The following is a 22,169-nucleotide window of genomic DNA, read 5'->3' on the forward strand; positions in this document are numbered from 1 at the left end:
GTTCTTTGATGTGTCGGTCAGCGAGTCAGCAAGTCCAGAAACAGGAGCGTTGAACGCTGATCAAGGAGGAGTTAACGCTGAGGCATACTCCACACCTAATTAAGGCTCCTGATACAACAATGAAGTTTGAAATTTTTGAGGAGGCTGTTGCTCACTACGAGCTATATGCACTCATAAATGGATTTGGGACAAGGATAGAGTACACAAGAACACTAAAGGACAACACAGTGAGCAGAGCACTCCTGTTGTGTGGGAAAGGCGGCAAGCCAAAGAAGAAGGAGGAGGAGGTGCAGGATGTACTGAACCTAGAAGGCATCATGAAGAAGAGAAAAAGGCGTAAGATTGTGAGGACTGAGTGTCCAGCCCACCTTTATCTTACGCACAAGGATGCGTGGTGGAGAGTTGAACGCTTTGACGACAACCACAACCATCCACTGATAAGAAAGCCATCTCTGACAAAATTTCTAGCCTCACATCGGGACATTCCCAAAGATGAGCAAGATTTCTTACGGATTCTACATGAATGCAACATAGAGACCGCGAGGCAAATGCAACTAATTTCATGGTTCTATGGTGATGCTGAGAATGTACCATACACAACACAGGACCTTGCAAATCAGCGAGCCAAATTTCGCAAGGAGTATCGTAATGCAGACGTGGGGAGCACAATTGCATACTTTGTGGAGCTAAGGGCAAAGGATCCAGATTCCTATTGGAGAATGAAACTTGATGATGAAGACAGGGTGGAAAACGTGTTCTGGATAGATGGCGCATCACGTAGGGCATACACAAAATACAACGACATTGTGTCGTTCGACACAACGTACATGACTAATATGTACAAGATGTTGTGTGCCCCTTTCATTGGCATTAACACCCGCAGGCAATCAATCCAATTCGGTTGTGTTCTGTTCGAAACAAACTGACTGACAACTTTGTGTGGTTGTTTAACACATTCTTGCATGCGATGGGTGGGGTTGCACCAAAGAACATAATCACAGATCAGGACTTTTCCATGAGGAATGTTATTGATGAGGTGTTCATCGAGATAGTACACAAAAATTGCAGATGGCACATTATGAAAAAAACACAAGAGAAGCTTGGGAGGTTAATGGCCGATGATCAACCACTGAACAAAGCATTCAAAGATTATGTTGACAACAGCTTGAATGGTATTGTATTTTCACACAACACACTCCACTCATATAACCGCAAACTACACATTTGTGCCGCAGTATCCAAAGTTACCATGCTGAATTATAATAAATTACCACCAACAGTACACACTTTTCCCACATTTATAAAATAAGGTTTCATGTGAAAAACTGGACTGTTATGGTGAAAAAGTTACAGTACTCATGTTCTTAAGTGACCATGACCACTTGAGCATGTTTGCCATGTAGTTATAGTTCCCAATTCTACGTCGACTACAACCACCTAGTGTGGCATGAAGGAAGTTATCGTGTTAAGTGGATCAAAAGTTATCATGATATGTGTAATTGAGTTACCATCTCTTTCATTTTTGCATGGAGTGAAAGAGTTACATGAGATAGAGTCATAGAGTCACAAATATCTGTTTATTAAATATATCATAACTATGTGCATTGGGGGAGTTCCCCATTCTACATGAACCAGAACCACATACTGTCCCCTGAAGCAAGTTATCATGTTAAGTGTATTAGAATTACCATGAGGTGTGCACTGAAGTTACCATCTCCTTGGTTTTTGAATGCAGTTGAGGAGTTTGAGGGAAAATGGTGGAAGATGCTGGGTGATCATGGGAAAATGGACAACGAACATTTCCATTGGCTGTGGAAAAACAGGGAATGCCGGGTCCCGGTGTACTACATGCATGACTTCTTCCCATTCTTGCAGACAATGGCAAGGAGCGAGGGATTCAACCCCGTGTTGAAGAAGTACGTCAACCCAAATAACTTGCTAGTAGAATTTACAAAACAGTACACTGCAATACAGGAGAAGGTGATGGTGAGCATGTCAAAAGAGCACTTGGAAACAGTGTACAAAGAGGTGGAAACATACTCCTTCAACCCACTCGAGTTACAGGTGCAGGGCCTCTACACGCATAATCTTTTCTCCAAATTCCAGATGAAGGTGAAAACTGGCTACATATGTGACATGTTTGCAGGATGGGTCTTTCAAGGTTGGCTCAGTTAGAGGAATCATACCAAAATATGAGGATATGGACTACCATGTGCAAGCAAACAAGGATGAAGGGACATATTCATGCACTTGCTGCAAGTTTGAGCGAGATGGTATACTCTGCGCACATGTGTTATGAGTGATGGACCGGATCGGGGTGTACGAGATACATGGGAAGTATATTCTAAAGAGGTGGACTTGGGATCAGGAGGAAGATCTAATCAAACCCGATTTTGAACAACCAACAGTTAGTAAGAGCATGCCAGAGGGGGGGGGGGGAAGCGTCATGCGATATACATCAATGCTAAGGGAGTTCAAGGCAACAGCCAAGGACACTTGCCTCACAGATGATGGGGCTAAGGTGGCCAAGAAGCACCTATATGCTTTCAAGGAAGAAATGGACACACTAACAAAAAGCCAACGTAAGAAGGTCAGAAAGGACAAGGAAGAAGCTAGAGGATCATTCCAATCACAACAAGATCCATGTTCTATTCCAATGGTCGCAACGAGTGAAGCTGTCCATGGCGAACAGCAAACAAGCATACCTAACATGGACAACCCAAACACGGGACAAACAAGCATCCCTGTGACAATACAACCTAGCGCCAACATGCCAGCCGCTGCATCCCATTCCTCGAACACGAGAATGATACTAGACCCTCCGAAGACTGTCACGAAAGGACGGCCGAAAACAAAGAAGCTTCAGCATCCTTTTGACATTGCAAAACCAGCAAAACAAAGAAAGTGCAGTGTCTGCGGCAGCATGCACCATGACAAGCATAGGTGCACGTCACCTCTACCAGGATGAATGAAAGACAAAACTAGATCGTCGCTACAAATGAATGGACAAGAAACTTATCTTCATTTGTTTTGCTGATTGTTATCAGTACAAAAATGTAATCCGAATTATAGCACCTATATTTATGTAAGTTATCAGCGCATTGCGTGGGCTGGAGTTTTAAGTATTTTGTGGTGAAAGTTATCGTAAACATATTGTGTAAGTTCTTTGTGGGTTATCCTCAGTTATCTATATGTTTTACATGTGTCATTTCACTACAATGACTTTTCAACACTATCTGCAATCAAAAAAGTTATTGTACCTAATTTTTTTGCAACCTATTAGCTTGTATTCATACTAGTTATCAGCAACAAACAATGCAAGTTACTAGATAAATTGTGATCAGATTATTTCATGACTAAATAAAATGAGAAAACAACTAGTTATCAGACTATTTATATAAGAAAATAGCAGCCACAGAAGGTATAAGTTACCATCTGGTCCTGAATTTCTTCTATGTGTGATGAAAAGACACAAAAAAACAAGCATTATGGCAACAAAGAAAATGCTAAACTACTTCTTTCAAGTATTTAACATCAATTTAAGACCAGCACTGAAAATTGCTCTCACTGACGAAAAAAAGAAGATGATGACAGTTGATACTTCACGAACTATTGCCAAAAAATGATAGCGCCACTGTTTGCATCTGTTTTCAGTGTGATTTAGCCATCTCGATGTCAAAAAAAATCTGAGTGCCAGTACTTGCTCATGGGTGAAAGCTGGAATAATTTTCCCATTTCACAACTCCAAAGACATGAAAGCGAAGTAGCCACAATCAATGCTAAAAATAGAGTGTGAGTGTGGCTACATAAAACATGATATCAAACAAATGGGGCTTCATCTAAAATACGGAACACAAATAAACAACTAACCCGTTCTGTTGTTTAAAAACATCAATATACACGAGTTCATAATCTTGGATTTGCTTGTGCGAGTCCTTGTATGAAATCATCCAAGCCTTCTTTACAACATTCATATACCTTGTTGCATGCTCAATTAAAGATGGACTATCTTCTTCATGCAAAGAATCTAGCACCTCAAGTTGTTTCGCCTTAAGATTCAGCAACAATACATACCAATGACCATCATGTGGTCACGGTCCCAACTTTTGTAGAGCAGGGAATAGAAGCTACAATAATCATAGCAGTAACAAAAGAGGAAGCCATATTTAAATACAGGGAACACAAGAAAAAGTTATCATGGCAGAAGACACAAATTACTAGAAACTGGATGCTAAAGTTACCATGCAAAAGAATTTAAGTTATCATACCACATAAACTAAATTTAAAAAATACAAGAATATGGATGCTGAAGCTAACATTAAAACACAAAAATATCAGGCATTGTATGCTCAATTTACCAGCAAAAATAAATAAATTATCATACCAGACTATGTATATTGAAGTTATCATGAAAAAAGGCACTGTAAAATAAAAAAAGTGTAGACCATGGATATTAAAAGTGTAGAGTGGCAACAAAACCAAAAAGTACCTCATTTTGATGGCTCGGAATGTAGTGTTGGTCCCATCGGAAATGATGAAGTACATATTTACATTTGAAGTCTCCAATAAGTAGATAAACAGACACAACCAAGGGAAGATAATCTTGTTTGGCATTTCCAAATATTGAAGAACACGGACATGAAACTCAGCAATACTGGTTGAAACCTGCCCCATTTCTCTCACACAATTAGCAAGCTCGCCGAGTGTGACCCACCTCCCATCGATCTTGATTACCCTAACACTATAATACCAGGGGGAAAGTGTCTAAAAAACAAATGGAATGGCAAAAAAATGCATGAAAACTAAGAAAAGGTCGTTTATTACTCCTTAATATTGGAGTTTGAATCAGTTGTGTGCTTGATAACTTCAGTGTAAACAGCCTCATCATCTTAGCTGGGGATGAGGTCCGAATATGGCGGCAACAGGTATTGTGATGGGCAGGTAGCCATAACTTTCCGAGTTAATGATCTAGGTGTGGAACTGGGCGACATACACTCTTTGGGTTGGGGTAAGAGTGGTGTAGCAAAAGTGGGGCTTTGACAATACTCTGCAACACAATATGAAAGGCTTAGTAAAAAAGGATTGGTGATGATAAAAGAGGTTAAACAATCTAAAGGGTTTCAACCAAAAGTGGTAGATCAAAAGTTATCAGTCAGTTTGTGAATAATTTATCAGATGTTTGGGCAGAAGTTATCAGCAGACATTGATATAGTACGCCACAACTTTGGCATTCTCAAACTAACAAGAATTGATTACCTCCTTGGACAACAGCTTTTCCTTTGGCTGATGGGTTATCATGTTCAAATTCTTCCCACCACATAAGTACTTCATCATCGTCAAGTTCGACATCATACACTCGAACACAACGGTCTTTTCATGAACATAAAAAAAATCAAAACAGGTAAGATTGGGGGCAAGAGAAAAGGGGTATTAATGATAAACAAACAAAAAAATGTATATACAATAATAACACTCGTGAACTTCATGGGTAAGTACCATCAAAACAACAAGGGAAGGGGTGTTGTCAATGCCATAGTGGGTGAACTAAAAATTACGATATAGTACAAGTTATCAGGACATAACAATTAAATTTACTAGCATAATAATAATGACATATCAGCACACCGAAAAACAAGGGGGTGTTGCCAGATCTGTACTGGGCAAGATAACATTGGGATTCAGTGATAGTTACCAGTACAAACAAATGGATGTTACCAGCAAAAATAATGAGTGAATTATCAACACAACAAAAGGAGTATTGTGAAAAAACCGTATTGGGTAAGATAATATGTGGTTAGAGTCAAATTTATCATGCCAAAATAATGACATTTATCAGGGCATCACTATTTCATGCAAAAAGAAGATGAATTATCAACACAACAAAAGGACTGTTGTGAAAACCTTATTGGGTAAGATAATATGTAGTTAGAGTCAAAGTTATCATGCCAAAACAATTACATTTATCAGGACATCACTTGTTCAGGCAAAAAAAGAAAAAAGTTCAAAGAATTGTTATTGACCGTGACCAGAATAAAAATGCAGAAGATGTCATGCAAAAAACTGGTTAGCTTACATCAGCATAGAACATATGGTGTCACGACAGGGTAGTGGAGCATGTTGTCAGAGTAATGAGAGATGTTATCATCATATGGAAAATCAAGTTACCAGGTTGTTAGAAAGTATGTTACCAGGTGGGAGAAAGGGATGTTATATTATGAAAACAACACAGTCATGTTGTTAGGGAAGGTAAAAATAATATATATTATAATCAGTAATCACATACAGGAGGCCACACATACATAAAATAAATACAAAAGCACAACGCATAAATTATGGTGAACGAGAATCACAAATGGTTCATTTCACATAGCACAGAAGCATAAAAGTCATATTACATGCATCCACACACACACACATAGGGAAAAGGAAAAAACTAACTTCAATACAGAAGAAAGCACATAAAAATAGTTAAAAGGTCTTCGATTAAGTGACTCCATCATTCACTCTTTGCTGTAGAGCGAAGACGCAAAAGGGTCTTCACTTACCAGAGTTGGCAGGCAGCGCCCAAGCAACCGGTTCATCGATGCCCTCAACATTCTCTGCGGCAGTAGAGGTAGGCGCTAGGATCGCATTTGAATTAGCTAATGTTGTTGCCGCTGCATGTGGTACTTCTGCTGCTTGCGGTGCGGCTACTGATTCTGGTGCTGATGTTGCTTGTGGTGCTCTTGCTGTTGTTTGTGGTGCATGAGGTGCTATAGGAATACTTTGAACCGCAGCTGCCACTGGTGGAGCCACTGGTGTTGGTGGATCTTCAGGCGTCACACAAAAAATGGAGCCAAGTACGAGAGAGCGGCTTGGCAGGGTGAAATCAACATCAACTCTAACTACATCATCATCTCTTGCAGCTTCTGGAGTGACAACAACGTCTTCAACTTGATCTTGATCTTGATGATGCAATTGGACATTCTAGGAATCAACCGCAACTTGAAGTTCGACAATTTCATCTTGAGCATCAGATTTGACAACTGGGACTGTAGTATCCAAGTACACTTACCATCAGAATATACCATAGTTACCATCATAAATAAGTAAGAGTTGCCATCAGAGAAATGCTACAGTTACCATCAGAACAGTTTTTCCTGCATCAACACCAGTTACTACAACAACCGCTCTGGCTTTAGGGGGCACGGACACTTTGGCAGCTTCGGTGATGGGTTCGGTAACATGTTGAGCTACATCGAATGTGAGGACAAAAAAAGTTATCAAAGTGAACAAAAAGAATCACATCGAAAAATCCACAAACTAGCTATGTATGTTTAACATCAGAGTAGTGATCATTCATGCATACCAGTGTCGCGACATGAGTTTCATCAGCATGAATTTCATCATTAATAGCTGCAGTGGCGAGCTCTTCAACAACGGCAGTGACGGTGGCCACTGCAGCCAGTTGTTCTACAGATTCAGCAGCGTCAGATGCAACTTCGGGGGCAGCTGCTGCTTCCATGGAGGCTGGCGAAGAGCCCATTACAACAGGTTGTGAAACGACAATAGGAGACGTCACCATGGGCTGTTCTTCAAGATCCACAACCTCTACCGGCTGTGAAGATGCTGCTCTTAGTCGAGGAGAAGACCTAGTCTTGGTAAACTGCACCTTTTTAATAGCATTAATTCCACTTGACTTGCTGCAAAAAAAGCTAAGTTGTGAGATGTAGTGTTAAAATGAACAGACACACTTAACATGCGTTTGATTGTGTCACACGGACATATGCTATCTATACTAAGTTAAATGTATGGGATAAAAAGTAAGTTAAAGCATGATAATAACAAACAGTTACCATCACATATACAGATGCATATACTATATAAAACGACAACTATTTATAAGAAGTAGCAGGTGTGAACCCTAAAAAACAGTTACCATAAAAAAAGTGTAGATGCATAGAAACAAGGAACAGTTGCAGGTTATCAGTGTAATACTACTAAAATTACCAGACAAACAGTTCAAAACTATCATGCATAAATAATGAAAGTTAGCAACATATTTTTAACAAAAGATAATCACGACGAATAATGAACCAGCTAAAAATATATTACACGGATGTATATACTGTACAAAAGGGTAGCAAGTATGAAATTTAAAGAAATGAAACTGAAATTCTTGATATATTATGCAACACGAAATGAATAAAAAAGACAAAAAAAGAAAGACCAACTGGTCCAACAGATTACCTAGATTCTGGGATACTAGATGACGCCTCAAGTGTACCAACTTGTTTGCTGGGTGCCCTGGAAAAATAAACTAAAGTAATGAACAAAGAGGTTGGACCGGTAGTTTAGAACCAAACAAGCGAAGATGTGTATAAGACAAATAGGTGCAAGTTATCAGAGGAGTCCTACTGAAGTTATCACATACAACCAGTTGAAGCTACCATGCAGTGTCAGAAATACAGTAACAAAATGGAGAAAATTGAAAAAAAAGAGAAACTAAAGAAATACAAGAAGTAGAAAAATACAAAGGATATTTCACCTGCGTGGAACCTGTTTAGTACCAGTTGAGGGTGGAATGACCTCACAGGTGCCCTTGTCAGCCACACGGATCCCAAACTCTTGTACAACCACTTTCATGACAGAAATATGAATGTCCCTTTTTGACGGCTGGGCAGGCTCAGGTGGCGGAGCAGGACGGGGTGGAGATGGTAGCTTCAACTTCTTGCGCCTCCGCTGGTAAGACAAATTATTGGCAAGCTGAGCACCACATCTTTTAACAGAAGATTCATTGGCCAAATCAAACTACGTGTCTGACATATCATGCTGGCTAAGCACGCCATCCCCTGAGCTGCTTGACACCGTGTTAGAAGTACCGGTGAGCATGATCTGGGACTCAATAACAGATTCATCGCCCGCACGGTCAGGTATGCCTTCGACATTTCCTGCTACACTGTCACGCGCTTCAGCGTTTGCATTACCTGATTTAGTTGGGTCCACATTTCCTGCTACACTGTCAGGTATGCCTTCAACATTTCCTGCTACACTATCACGCGCTTCAGCGTTTGCATCACCTGAGTGAGTTGTATCCACATCTGCTGCCCGCTGTCAGAGGCCGTGTTCTCTGCCCAGCTGCGGGAAGAAGAACCATGATACAAAACCTGAAAGTCATCATCATCATCATCAGATTCGTCCCTGTCATTTTCCTGCGTATCATGGTCAGTATCTGACTCATCCATAATATTCTTGCTAGGGCTCTCTGATTGACGGGTACGACGTGCAGGAAAGGGCTTTGTCATATTGCGGGTAGCAGAAGAAATCGCCCTAAGATCTGTGTCTAGTCGACGAGACACATGTGAACTGCCTTCATCATCAAGGGAGATGAACCCTTGCACAAGATCGCCAAGCAAGCCAACCAAGCCAGATGAAAACCGACCCACGAGCTTAGAAGCCTTTGCAAGTTTCTGCTCATTAGTAACAAATGAATAACACAAAAGGAACACTTTTAGTTACCATACATTATTTTTAGGTGCAAACAAGAATACACAAAAACAAACAAAACAAGAGATCATAAAAAATAAAGAATAGGCAGGATGTGCATACTCAAGTTATCATGTGAGTGCAACAGAAAGTATCTACCAAGTACAACACAAGTTATCAGCAGTAAAAAATAAAAATCAGATTGGTAAAACATGAGTTATCAGGTAGAACAGACACAAATTACCATGTGTATGCAACAAAAGTTGCCATCATAAAACACAACATAAAAATAGCAATGAAAAATATTTTAGATGTGTAATACAAAAATACTTATCAGGTTGCATGGTCATTAGTTACCATCAAAAAATGCATAAAAGACAAAGAAAAGGGCTACAATTACTAGAATACGTCTAAAAAAAGCATACCTCATCACTGCAGTTTGGTGGGACATGCACATGCATGAACTTCCCAAGACCTTGTAAAACCGCCAAACAAGCAAAAATCGACGCCAAACTGGGGTTTCAACTGGTGAATTGTTGAGAATGAAAATGAGTAAGGAAAAGTATAAATAGACAAATGCATTTCCAGTAAGTACATGAACTGATTAGAAGGAAAAGAAAAACAAAGTTACCGGTAGTTTCCCATAAGAAATTTCGTCTGCTTGGACATCCATACTAAGCAATTCAGATATCTTCTCTTTTTTCCAAACATTGATAGCAAATGCACCATCGGGCAATGAGATACCAAGACCAGTAAGATTGATAGCATCAATGTACAAAAGCTGTCAGAAATACACAACCAAACAGCGGAAGAAAAAAAGCAGCAACACTTACATTATAGAACTCCCCTTTAACAGTGCCTTATGGAGCTTATCAGCAATGAACTTGGACCGGTTCAAGTCCTTGACTCTATTAATGTTTTGCTGAAAAAACAAGGAAGTAAATGAACAAAAAATCTACATGATATAAAGCAATACAGTTATCATATAAACATGATGCAAGTTATTAGCCATGAGACATAAGTTACCAGCATATACAAATGGTCAAATATGGAAGTACTTACCAGCACACCATTCCATCTAGGGCTAATCTTGTTGGATGTAGTAGGCGCAATGACAGTATTCCCAGCAAGCATAAGCCACATCCGCTTGAACTTCTCATCATAATTGACAGAACTTGTTATGAGATCAAGGACATCAGTCATTTTCGGTGTATGGCCAAGCTCACCAAACATCTCAATCCCTAACTCAATATCAGCTTCTGTGGGCAGATTGTAAGGGACATCATCCCCACCACGGGGCACACCCATCACACAATGAACCAACTCTTCATTAACAGGGATCCTCCCATGCCCTGGAACAACCACTTCACGAGAGTCTGGCTCGTATAACCCAGTAAGCCATTCACTAAGAAAACTGAAGAGGTGGTCGCACTTGATCTCTCGAAGGCTTTTCAAGTCCATTTCGTCGATAGCATTTTTTCTACTATCAGACAGATCTTTACACGCGGCTAGAAGTTAGTTAGGCGAAGCCCTGTTCCGAGGTGGAGGGCGCTTCAGCTTTTTTGAAGGAACACCCTCATGGCCATCACCAAATCCTTTGCGCTTCCTTGGCATCGTGCCCCTAAAAAAGTACAAAAGAAACAAAACAAAAGTAAGGACTAGCAATTAAGAAGTTGCAAAAGGTGAATTGGAAGACACAGCAACCAATGAGCTAACAAAACAAAAAGTCTGGTAATTTGTATGCATGAGACTGATAGCCAGAACTTACCAGCCATGATAACTTTCTTAAATGTCATTAAAAATAGTTATTAAGACAAGGATGATTTGAAAAGACAGCTAGAGTAATTAAAATGGTAACAACTAAACAACTCAAGTGGTAGTTTGAAGCAATAAGACATGGCAAGAATCAAACAGTATGCTAGATATAAAACAAGTGAACCACAGAGGGATTACAGGGTAACCGCTAACAAAATCAGTGGTAATGACAAGCAAAAGAGGACTTGGAAAAAACATTAAGCATTAAGTTGGATCTGAAGCATGTGATCTAGCTTGAATTTCGTGGTAACAGATCATAACAATTCATGTGGTAACTTTAGTAAACGAGTCCTGATAGATGTGCACTAACCACAATTTATAGTTGAAATATGAATCTAAAAAAGTCACACCTCTCGCACTACATCATCGCAGATCTGCATCTGAAACACACCAGGGCGGCGATTAGGTACATAGTTCACTTCCACATTCCAAAAATTCACCAAAACTGGAAGGAACCACTGGCGGATCAGACCCATACCAACACCCGCCATCAAATCAGTCTTCAACCACGTGTTTTATCACCATCTACACCTAACCCACATCTTGTCCCCCCGTACGACCTAGAATGGAAACGGATGAACTCACGTATGCACTCGAAACTCGATCAAAACAACTCAACGAATCAGGTCACTGCAACATCAAAATCAACTATGACAATCTCACCAACGGAACCCCCGGCTTCACCCAACAACGAAAACACAACGGGGGGAGAAAATCTCACCGGAACAAGTCGTCGGCCGACCGCGCAGAAGCAACTAGCGCCCGCAAGCGCGATAACTGCCCTGAAGGAATAGAAACTTGAGCGATTTGGAGTCGAATCGCTTGGAGGAAGAGGAAGAGGAGAAGTAATGGCGGAGTGCGAGGAGTGGGGCGGAGTGGAGCGAGAGCCGTTGCGGTTCGGGAGAAGAAGAGAGGGGACCATGGGCAAGGGAACTGGTGATTGGAGGAAGATGCGGCGGGCAGGGCCACTTGCCAGAGGGAGAAAGAGGCGCGAGCTAACTCCCTCGCGCGAGTGACACTGTGATCCAATGGTGACATCGACTTCGGATGATAGATCCATATTGGACAGCTACGAGATCGTTTGGATCTGTTGTCAAATCCAGAATGTTTGGAAAATACAAATTTCGTTAAATGTTTGCTAGTAGTATTATTTTCATGTATACACATATGTTGATTATTATTGTTATTATGATAGTTATATTAAAGGGACTCATGAGTCAGGACCGCCCTGCTTATAGAATGACTCTATTTCTTTAGTAAGAGCATCTACAATTGAAGCCCTTCTATCTACCTCAAACGCCCGGATGGCGTGCCCGAACAGAAAAGAACCACAACTTCGCAAATTCGGCCCAAACGCCTGGGCTGACCGACACTCCCCATAGTTGACCCATATCTAGGGCGAATATGGGGACCCTCAGATGTGCCCGTCACGTAGGACTAACCGCAAGGGCCCGCGACCAGTTCGCTTGAAGATGCCCCCTCCTTTCCCGGCAGCCTTGTTCCTCTTCTCTTTTCTCCCAATCCGCACAGCCATCACTGTAGTCCCGTCGCCATCGTTGCTCCGCCGGTATCCTCAACCCACAGATTCACCATTGTAGGCCCCAACCCATAGTGCCCCTAACCGTGCAACAAACGATCAAGGTTGTCGCCACCGGACGCCACCCCGGTACATCATACTCCCCCGGATATACACCTCGTGCTCTATGTGTTCGATGAATATCCGAGCAGGTTTTTGATGGAAATATGCCCTAGAGGCAATAATAAAATGGTTATTATTGTTTTTCCTAAATCATGATAAAGGTTTATTATTCATGCTAGAATTGTATTGATTGAAAACTTAAATACATGTGTGAATACATAAACAAATACTGTGTGCCTAGTATGCCTCTACTAGACTAGCTCGTTGATCAAACATGGTTATGTTTGCTAACCATGGACATGTGTTTTCAATTGATAATGAGATCACATCATTAGGAGAATGATGTGATGGACAAGACCCATCCGTTACCTTAACATAATGATCGTTCAGTTTTATTGCTATTGCTTTCTTCATGTCAAATACATATTCCTTCGACTATGAGATTATGCAACTCCCGGATACCGGAGGAATGTCTAGTGTGCTATCAAACGCCACAACGTAATTTTGTGATTATAAAGATGCTCTACAGGTATCTCTGAAGGTGTTTGTTGAGTTGGCATAGATCGAGATTAGGATTTGTCACTCCGAGTATCAGAGAGGTATCTCTAGGCCCTCTCGGTAATACACATCATAAGCTTGCAAGCAAACGACTAAGGAGTTAGTCACGAGGTGATGTATTATGGAACAAGTAAAGAGACTTGCCGGTAAGGAGATTGAAATAGGTATGAAGATACTGACAATCGAATCTCGGGCAAGTAACATACCCATGGACAAAGGGAATTACGTATGTTGTCATAACGGTTCAACCGATAAAGATCTTCGTAGAATATGTAGGAGCTAATATGGGCATCCAGGTTCCACTATTGGTTATTGACCGGAGAGGTGTCTCAGTCATGTCTACATAGTTCTCGAGCTCATAGGGTCTGCACGCTTAACGTTCGATGACGATAGTATTATATGAGTTATGTGATTTGGTGACTGAATGTTGTTTGGAGTCCCGGGTGAGATCACAGACATGACGAGGAGTCTCTAAATGGTCGAGAGGTAAAGATTGATATATAGGACGATGGTATTTGGACACTGAAATTGTTCCGGAGGGTACCGAGTAACATATCGGGTCACCGGAAGGGGTTCCGGCACCTCCGACAAAAGATATGGGCCTTATGGGCCAAGAGGGGAAACGCACCAGCCACAAGGGGCTGGTGCGCCCCCCATATGGGTCGGCCAAAGTGGAGAAGGAAAGAGGAAGGAGGAAAGGAAAGAAAGGGAATATGATTCCCCCTTCCTTCCCCCTTCCCCCTCTTTCCTTCTCCCTCCGGTATATATGGCAGGGGGCACGGCTTGGGAGGAGCCCAAGTAGGATTCGGTCCTACTTGGGGCGCCTCCTGGCCTCTCCCCTCCCCTCCCACCTATATATATGTGGGGGGCGCCTAGCACACACCAGACAATTGCCTAGCCGTGTGCGGCGCCCCCCTCCATCGTTTACACCCTCGGTCATATTTTCATAGTGCTTAGGCGAAGCTCTCCGAGGATTACTTCACCATCACCGTCACCATGCCGTCGTGCTGACGGAACTCATCTACTGCCTCGACATCTTGCTAGATCAAGAAGGCGAGGGATGTCACCAAGCTGAACGTACGTGTGCACAACACAAAGGTGTCGTGCGTTCGGTACTTGATCGGTTGAAGCACGAAGAAGTTCGACTACATCAACCGCGTTGAGAAACGCTTCCGCTTACGGTCTACGAGGTTACATAGACACACTATCCCCCTCGTTGCTCTGCATCTCCGTGGATAGATCATTGCATGTGCGTAGAATTTTTTTTGTTTTTCATGCAACGTTTCCCAAGAGTGGTATCAGAGCCAGGTCTATGCGTAGATGATATGCACGAGTAGAACACAAAGAGTTATGGGCAGTAATATCCATACTGCTTACCATCAACGTCTTATTTTGATTTGGTGGTATTGTGGGATGAAGCGGCCCGGACCAACCTTACAAGTCCACACACATGAGACCGGTTCCACCGACAGACATGCAACTAGTTTTGCATAAAGGTGGCCGGCGGGTGTCTATTTCTCCTACCTTAGTTGAATCGAATTTGACAACGGCCGGTCCTTGAAGAAGGTTTAGACAGTAAACTTGATGAAACACCGTTGTGGTTTTTGCGTAGGTAAGAACGGATCTTGCTAGAAGCCCGTAGCAACCACATAAAACTTGCAACAACAAAGTAGAGGACGTCTAACTTGTTTTTGCAGGGCATGTTGTGATGTGATATGATCAAGATATGATGTTATATATGTTGATGTATGAGATGATCATGTTTTGTAATATCAACAACCGGCAGGAGCCTTAGGGTTGTCTCTTTATTGTATGAAGTGCAAGCGCCATGTAATTGCTTTACTTTTATCACTATGCGTGAGCGATAGTTGTAGAAGCAATAGTTGGCGTGACGACCTTGACGCAACAACGCTACGATGGAGATCAAGGTGTCAAGTTGGTGACGATGGAGATCATGATGATGCTTTGATGGAGATCAAAAGCACAAGATGATGGCCATCATGTCACATATTTTGATTGCATGTGATGTTTATCTTTTATGCATCTTATTTTGCTTAGTACAGCGGTAGCATTATAAGATGATCCCTTAACTAAATTTCAAGGTAAAAGTGTTCTCCCTGAGTATGCAGCGTTGCTACAGTTTGTCATGTTGAGACACCACGTGATGATCGGGTGTGATAGACTCTACGTTCACATACAACGGGTGCAAGACAGTTTTGCACATGCGGAATACTTGGGTTAAACTTGACGAGCCTAGCATGTACATACATGGCCTCGGAACACTAGAGACCGAAAGATCGAACGTGAATCATATAGTAGATATGATCAACATAGAGATGTTCACCATTGATGATTACCCCATCTCATGTGATGATCGGACATGGGTTAGTTGACTTGAGGGATGTCTATTTAAGTGGGAGTTCTTAAGTAATTTAATTAATTGAACTTAATTTATCATGAACTTAGTCCTGATAGTATTTGCATATCTATGTTGTAGATCAATAGCTCGAGTATAGCTCCCCTGTTTTATTTTTTATATGTTCCTAGAGGAAACTAAGTTGAAAGATGATAGTAGCAATGATGCGGACTGGGTCCGTGATCTGAGGATTATCCTCATTGCTGCACAGAAGAATTATGTCCTTAATGCACCACTAGGTGACAGACCTATTGCAGGAGCAGATGCAGACGTTATGAACGTTTTGCAAGCTCAGTATGATGATTATTTGATAGTTTAGTGGGCCATACTTTACGGCTTAGAACCAGGACTTCAAAAACGTTTTGAATGCCACGGAGCATATGAGATGTTCCAAGAAGCTAAAAATTGATATTTCAGATTCATGCCCGTGTCAAGAGGTATGAGACCTTTGACAAGTACTTTGCCTACAAGATGGAGGAGAATAGCTTAGCCAGTGAGCATGTACTCAGAACGTGTGGGTACTACAATCACTTGAATCAAGTGGGAGTTAATCTTCCAGATAAGATAGTGATTGACAGAGTTCTCTAGTCACTATCACCAAGCTACTAGAACTTCGTGATGAACTGTGAAATACACGGAATCGATCCAAAACTACTAGCAAGGGAATCAACTCTTATTGCCGTAAAGGAAAAATAACCCCTTTCCTTTATATATATACACACACATATACATCTGGGCTATTTTGTTATGTGTAACAGAATATTATTCTGTTACCCTACTTGAACTGATGAATTCAAGCGGTTGAACTGATGAAATTCAAGCGGTTGAACTGATGCTTTCTGTTGCTGTTAAAAATCGTCTTCTTTGGTTCAAATTTTTTTGCAATTTTTTGTCGAAATGGGGCGTGTAATATATCGTTGGAAAGCTCTTGACATCAACATTACAGTATTATAATATGTTTTTGCAAAAAATTATGATTTAGGAGCAGTTTTGAAAAAAACCGTTTTTTTAAAACCAAAAAAGCAAATCGTATTTTGGACTTAATTTTCAAACGGATTGTCGGAATTGAGCAAATGAGATGGCGTTGGAAAGCTTGTGAAAATCTGCATCTTCCATATATCTACTAGTTTTTCAAATTCTATATGATTTAAAAGTAATTTGAAAAACGGTAAAATTCTGGGCGAAATGTTTTTTTTACTTTTTTTGCAAACGGTTTGTCGGATTGACGCAAATGATATGGCTTTGGAAAGCAATGGAAAATGTGCAAATTTTGCGTATAGAAAGTTTTTTCTAATTCCTTACGGTTTAAATACGAATTCAAATACGGTTAAAATTGGTTTTGAACGCGTTTTTTAAAGTTTGTCGAAATGGGGCAAATAATATACCGTTGGATAGCTATCGAAAATGCGAAACTTAGTCATGTTGAAAGTTTTTGTAAATTTGTAATAGTTTAAGAGTAATTTGTAATACGATGAGACTCATCGTGTTGTTTTCCCGTTCAAAAACAAGAGTACTCGTAGTGATCTTTTGTGTGTGTTTGTACTGATGTATTATTCACAGTAGTTTTGAATGGTTTCGAAAAAAGAGTACTTGAACGGATGTCTGTATAGTTTTGTACTGAGCGTATTTTCACATATTATACTTATTCTGTATTTTCTGTATAATCTTCCTCGTAATTTCTCAGTGGTATCATGATGCCCGAACTTGCATAGTTTACACCGTTGAACTGAATGGTATTTTTAATAAAACAAAAAAGTTGTGTTTTTCTTTTGATCTCAATGTTGTTTTGCGACAATATTCTGGACTTCTCTCATTTTATCACTTGAACTTTTACCAGTTTGAATTTCCATGGTTTTCTTTTTGTTTGAGTTTTTTTTTCAAACTTATCTAGGATGACGTGTTTAACTTTTTTTCTGTACTTATATGCTAGTAACAATAGAACATTTCCCATGCAATTTTTGTCCATTCGTGGACATGAACCAAAATAGGCACGAGTGAGCACTATCGAACTGATAATTGTTTTTGATTGAACTATGTATGTGTTCTTATTTTTCAAGAACTGATCATGTAATACATACTGAATGACCCCACACGTATGATATAATGAACTGTATGGCTTTAGAAGTGTAATGGTAGTACATCTATAAAGTTCCACAAGATCACATGAAGCCTCTGCGAAATCAAATGTACAAAATACTGATAAAAATTCACACTTTTGTACGAAGGGCATACTTCTAAACATGCTTGACGACACCCATTGAACTTGCACAATTCACTAGTGGGAACAAGCATAGTGATTTTTCCGCACACACTTCCAACAAACTTGAAACTTGAACGAACGATTTTTCTGCAAAGAGGGGGATATAATGGAGAGCAAGTAGCTAGATGATATAGCTACTATGCAAGTGCGTCAGGTTTAGCCACCGGCATCATGTCAAATTTAGAAACACAAGTAACATTTTCGAGGAAAAAAGCATCTTCAGGGGCATTTGTACGAGCACCTAACATGCAAACACACAAGCACTCTAGATTGAGCATGGGGCAGCGATGGTCTCGTTGTTCGAAGGGGCTAGGCGGCGCCGGGTGCGGGGGAAACAACAGCCTTGCCGGTCGAAGGGTTGCAGCTGTGGGCAACGAATCTGGTAGCGTGTGGCATGTGCGGTCGTCATTGCCATAGGTCGAGGTCTTCTTCCCTGATGACTGTCAAATCCACATCAGCAAAGTACATGTTATTCAGCTTAGAGACCAATTGAAATAGAAAGGAACTTGACCAATCTCAGCTATCTAAACCTTTCACTTTTGTACACATTGCATTCAAGGGTAATTTTCATATACGGGAAAACTGGAACTTGCATATACACACTAAAGACTGTCAAATTCCTTGAACTCAAGAAACTGGAAAAAATGAGAATTGAACTGAATGAAATTTAGAAATTGTACTGAACTGAAAAAAGAAACTTGACATCATAGGTACATCGAGAAAATAGATTGTATGGAAGCACAAGAAGATATATAGACTAAAATAAGAATTGAACTGAAATGAATCTAGAATAAGATTTGGACTAAGCTAAATTTAGAAATTGAACTGGACTAGAATTAGAAATTGAACGGAACTAAAACAAGAAACTAGACTGAACAAAAAATAAGAATTGAAATGAACTAAAATATGAAAATTGAACTGATTAAAAATTAGAAATTGAACTGAACTAAGAAACTGAATAGAGACCGTTGTGAACACATATATTTCTTTTGCACAGTAAACTACATGTCACATTTAAGAGCAGCTTTTCTTTCCTGCCTTCCAACATCATGTAAGCAATGATTATGACCTCTTGGAAACTTTTATTTTGTTTATACGCATCAGGAGAGGGAAGTTTACATAATAATTATTTTTCTGTGAACCTACATCACTGACCCTGCATGGACTGTTGGTGTTTTTGTCACTGCAATTTAATTTAGTTATTCATTATAATTTCACTATTACATTTTTTAGTGAAATGTGATTTAGAAACCACCCGAAGTAAAGTAACATCTATTTCAAAATGGATGGCTATAGTTGAGACAGAATTTAAGTTTCAGCAATGCGCTTGTGGCAAAGCAAACTAAAATGTATCATTTTTCCTCAGGATTTTGCACATTAAAAGCATAGTGCCCTAGATGACAGCATGAGAATTATTCAACAAAACACAGAAAAGGAAACAACAAATTATGTTTGATTTCACAAGTGATATGTAACTAGAGTAGCAAAGGTACCAAGCAAATGCACAATACTATTGACTAACAAGTGAAGTGGATGCACGTGTGCCTTGAAGCGTAGGGTTGTACTGACACACTCAGCATCAGGGGTTTTCCAATTTGCACAAGATCAAACTGCACCAGTTCGTTATGCGAAGGCCGGCTGCCAGGCTTGTCACCGTCGAACTGAACCCTACGCCCATGTTGAACTGCTGAAATATTTTAGTACGGGTTAGATACAGTGCCAAACTAGTACCTGAAAATCTCATCCCCAAATATGCATGTCAATCTTCACAGTTGGAAGTAATTTGAGCTATCTCAAAACATCGAACTGATACATGCATGCAAGAACGAAACCAGTACAAGCAATACAAACAATCAATATGAGGAGGAATGTCTAGATGAATAAGAACAGAGCATCAAGAAGATTCATCAAATTCATACCAAAAATATGAGGAGGGTTCATGGTACGCCAACCAATAGGCTATGCGGGAGGAGGGCGAGACCTACAGCGGGAGGAGGGCGCGACCTGCAGTTTTAGTGGTATATGCCTAATAATAATTGGAAGGTAGATGATCAGCCAGTGTTGGCCTCCAAGGCCAACAACCTTCTTGACAACACACTGTACACCGACCAACATGGACTTTGTTGGGTTTAGTTTTTTTTATTCATGCACTGTTAGGCATTCCCATTTTGAACTTACAAAGTTTTCTATACCTATCTGAACCTACAAAGTTTTCCTATAGCCATTTTGAACTTACAAAGTTTCTCTTGATGAACTTTCATGTGGTTTGTTTACATGGAACTTTCATAAGGGAACTTCTTGCGCAATTGCACATGTACTGGTTATATTTTCTCTGAAGCCAGAATGGTTTTCATATGCTTCGTACACTATGGTGATGAATATAAACAGCGGGTGAGCAGCAAGACAACTTCAACATGGGATCCCTTTCCCCAAGAGGAAGTAATAGGATTATTGCTTAGAAAATAAGCAAGTGCAAGAGTTGTACTTTTTGTGTAAGCATACATGAGCAGGGCTTGCGTGGAGGCCGCGTGACGAACTAGTTGAGGACAACCACGCTCGTGTTTGTGCTGGTGCCATTGTGGCAAAAGGGGCAACGACCTATGTTGGTTGCAGGAGCTGGACTGAACACCTAGGCATCACATCAAAGTAATTAGCAAGATTAACCACTACTTTTTACAAGAATTAGCTAGCAATTAAAAGGGTGAGAAATAAGAGTTCTAGTAATTATAATTTCCAAACACTAGTAGAAACCACTGTTTTGGTTTAGTTTCCTATATATGAATAAAATCAACAACACTATTTCTTTATGGAGGAGCTCAGGAGAGAGAGAGAGCATAGTCCTAGCGATCATACTACTGCTTCACTAACAGAACTGATCGTGATCGGTGTAAGTGGCAATCTGATCTCTTCATGGTGCCGGGTCCATCTGATCCAGCGACCATATGTTGTCACTCATCAGTACTAGTATTCAGTAACAACCTGTACAAGTCCTAGAACCCCACATCTAATTCATTATCCAATGAATGTGCTCGCCTAATGACTTGTTTATTATCACTAACACTAAGCCGGACAAATCTCGTCGATCCATCTATGACGGCCGACGAGAGAAAGGTTCTGCCTTTCTTCCCAAACGTCTGAATCAAGAGCACCCATACTTCAATTCAAAATAAAATGGCAGTTCGAAAGGAAGCAAGGAGATCTTTGCCGTCGGGAGCTGGAGAGGAGAAATTGTGAGCAGGGTGTACCTCATGATGGCTGCAGGAAAGGGGTGCCGCGAAGGTGAACGGCCTCGGGCGGTGGGTTTGGGCCACTGGACGGACCGGTGACGTACCTCCCACCAGGGACGGGACGGAGTGGTGGCTGGAGCGTCGCCGACGGCAGCCAGAAGGAGGCAGAGGGGCGACGCCCGAACTACCTGAAGCGGGAGGTGGCCGGTTGGCGGAAGGGAGGCAACCGTCGCGTGGGGAGCCTGGCGCCGGCGGTGGCGCCCTGGAAGGGGGCAGTCCCGCGGCAGCGCGCTGGAAGGGGGAAGCCCGTGGCGGCGCGCTGGAACGGGGAGGCCCATGGTGGCGCGCTGGACGGTGGAGGCCGGCCGCGGCACGCTGGACGGGGGAGGCCGGCCGCGGCGCGCTGGAACGGGGGAGGCCGGTGGCGCGCTAGAACAAGGGAGGCCGGCGGCGCGCTAGAACGAGGCCGGCCGTGGCGCGAGGGGTGGTGGCGCACGGCGGCGGGGGAAAGGGTGGCTACGGTGGCGAGATGGGATCGGGAAGTGGGTGGTTTGGGGGAGGCAGGATGGAGTTTTTTTTCTTTTCTATCGGGCCGGTTCGAGCTGGTGGGCTAGATTCGGGAACCTGTAGTTGTGTCGCGCGCGTGTCTATATAGGGCGCAGGGGTAACAGAATATTATTCTGTTACCGGTAACAGAATAGTCCAGCCCTATATATATATATACAAGGAACAAGTAGCCTTCACCACCTATTCCTGAATTAAGGGAATGCGATAATATGCACGGGATGA

This window comes from Triticum dicoccoides, chromosome 5B, assembly GCF_002162155.2.
Source record: "Triticum dicoccoides isolate Atlit2015 ecotype Zavitan chromosome 5B, WEW_v2.0, whole genome shotgun sequence".
Classification (NCBI taxonomy): domain Eukaryota; kingdom Viridiplantae; phylum Streptophyta; class Magnoliopsida; order Poales; family Poaceae; genus Triticum; species Triticum dicoccoides.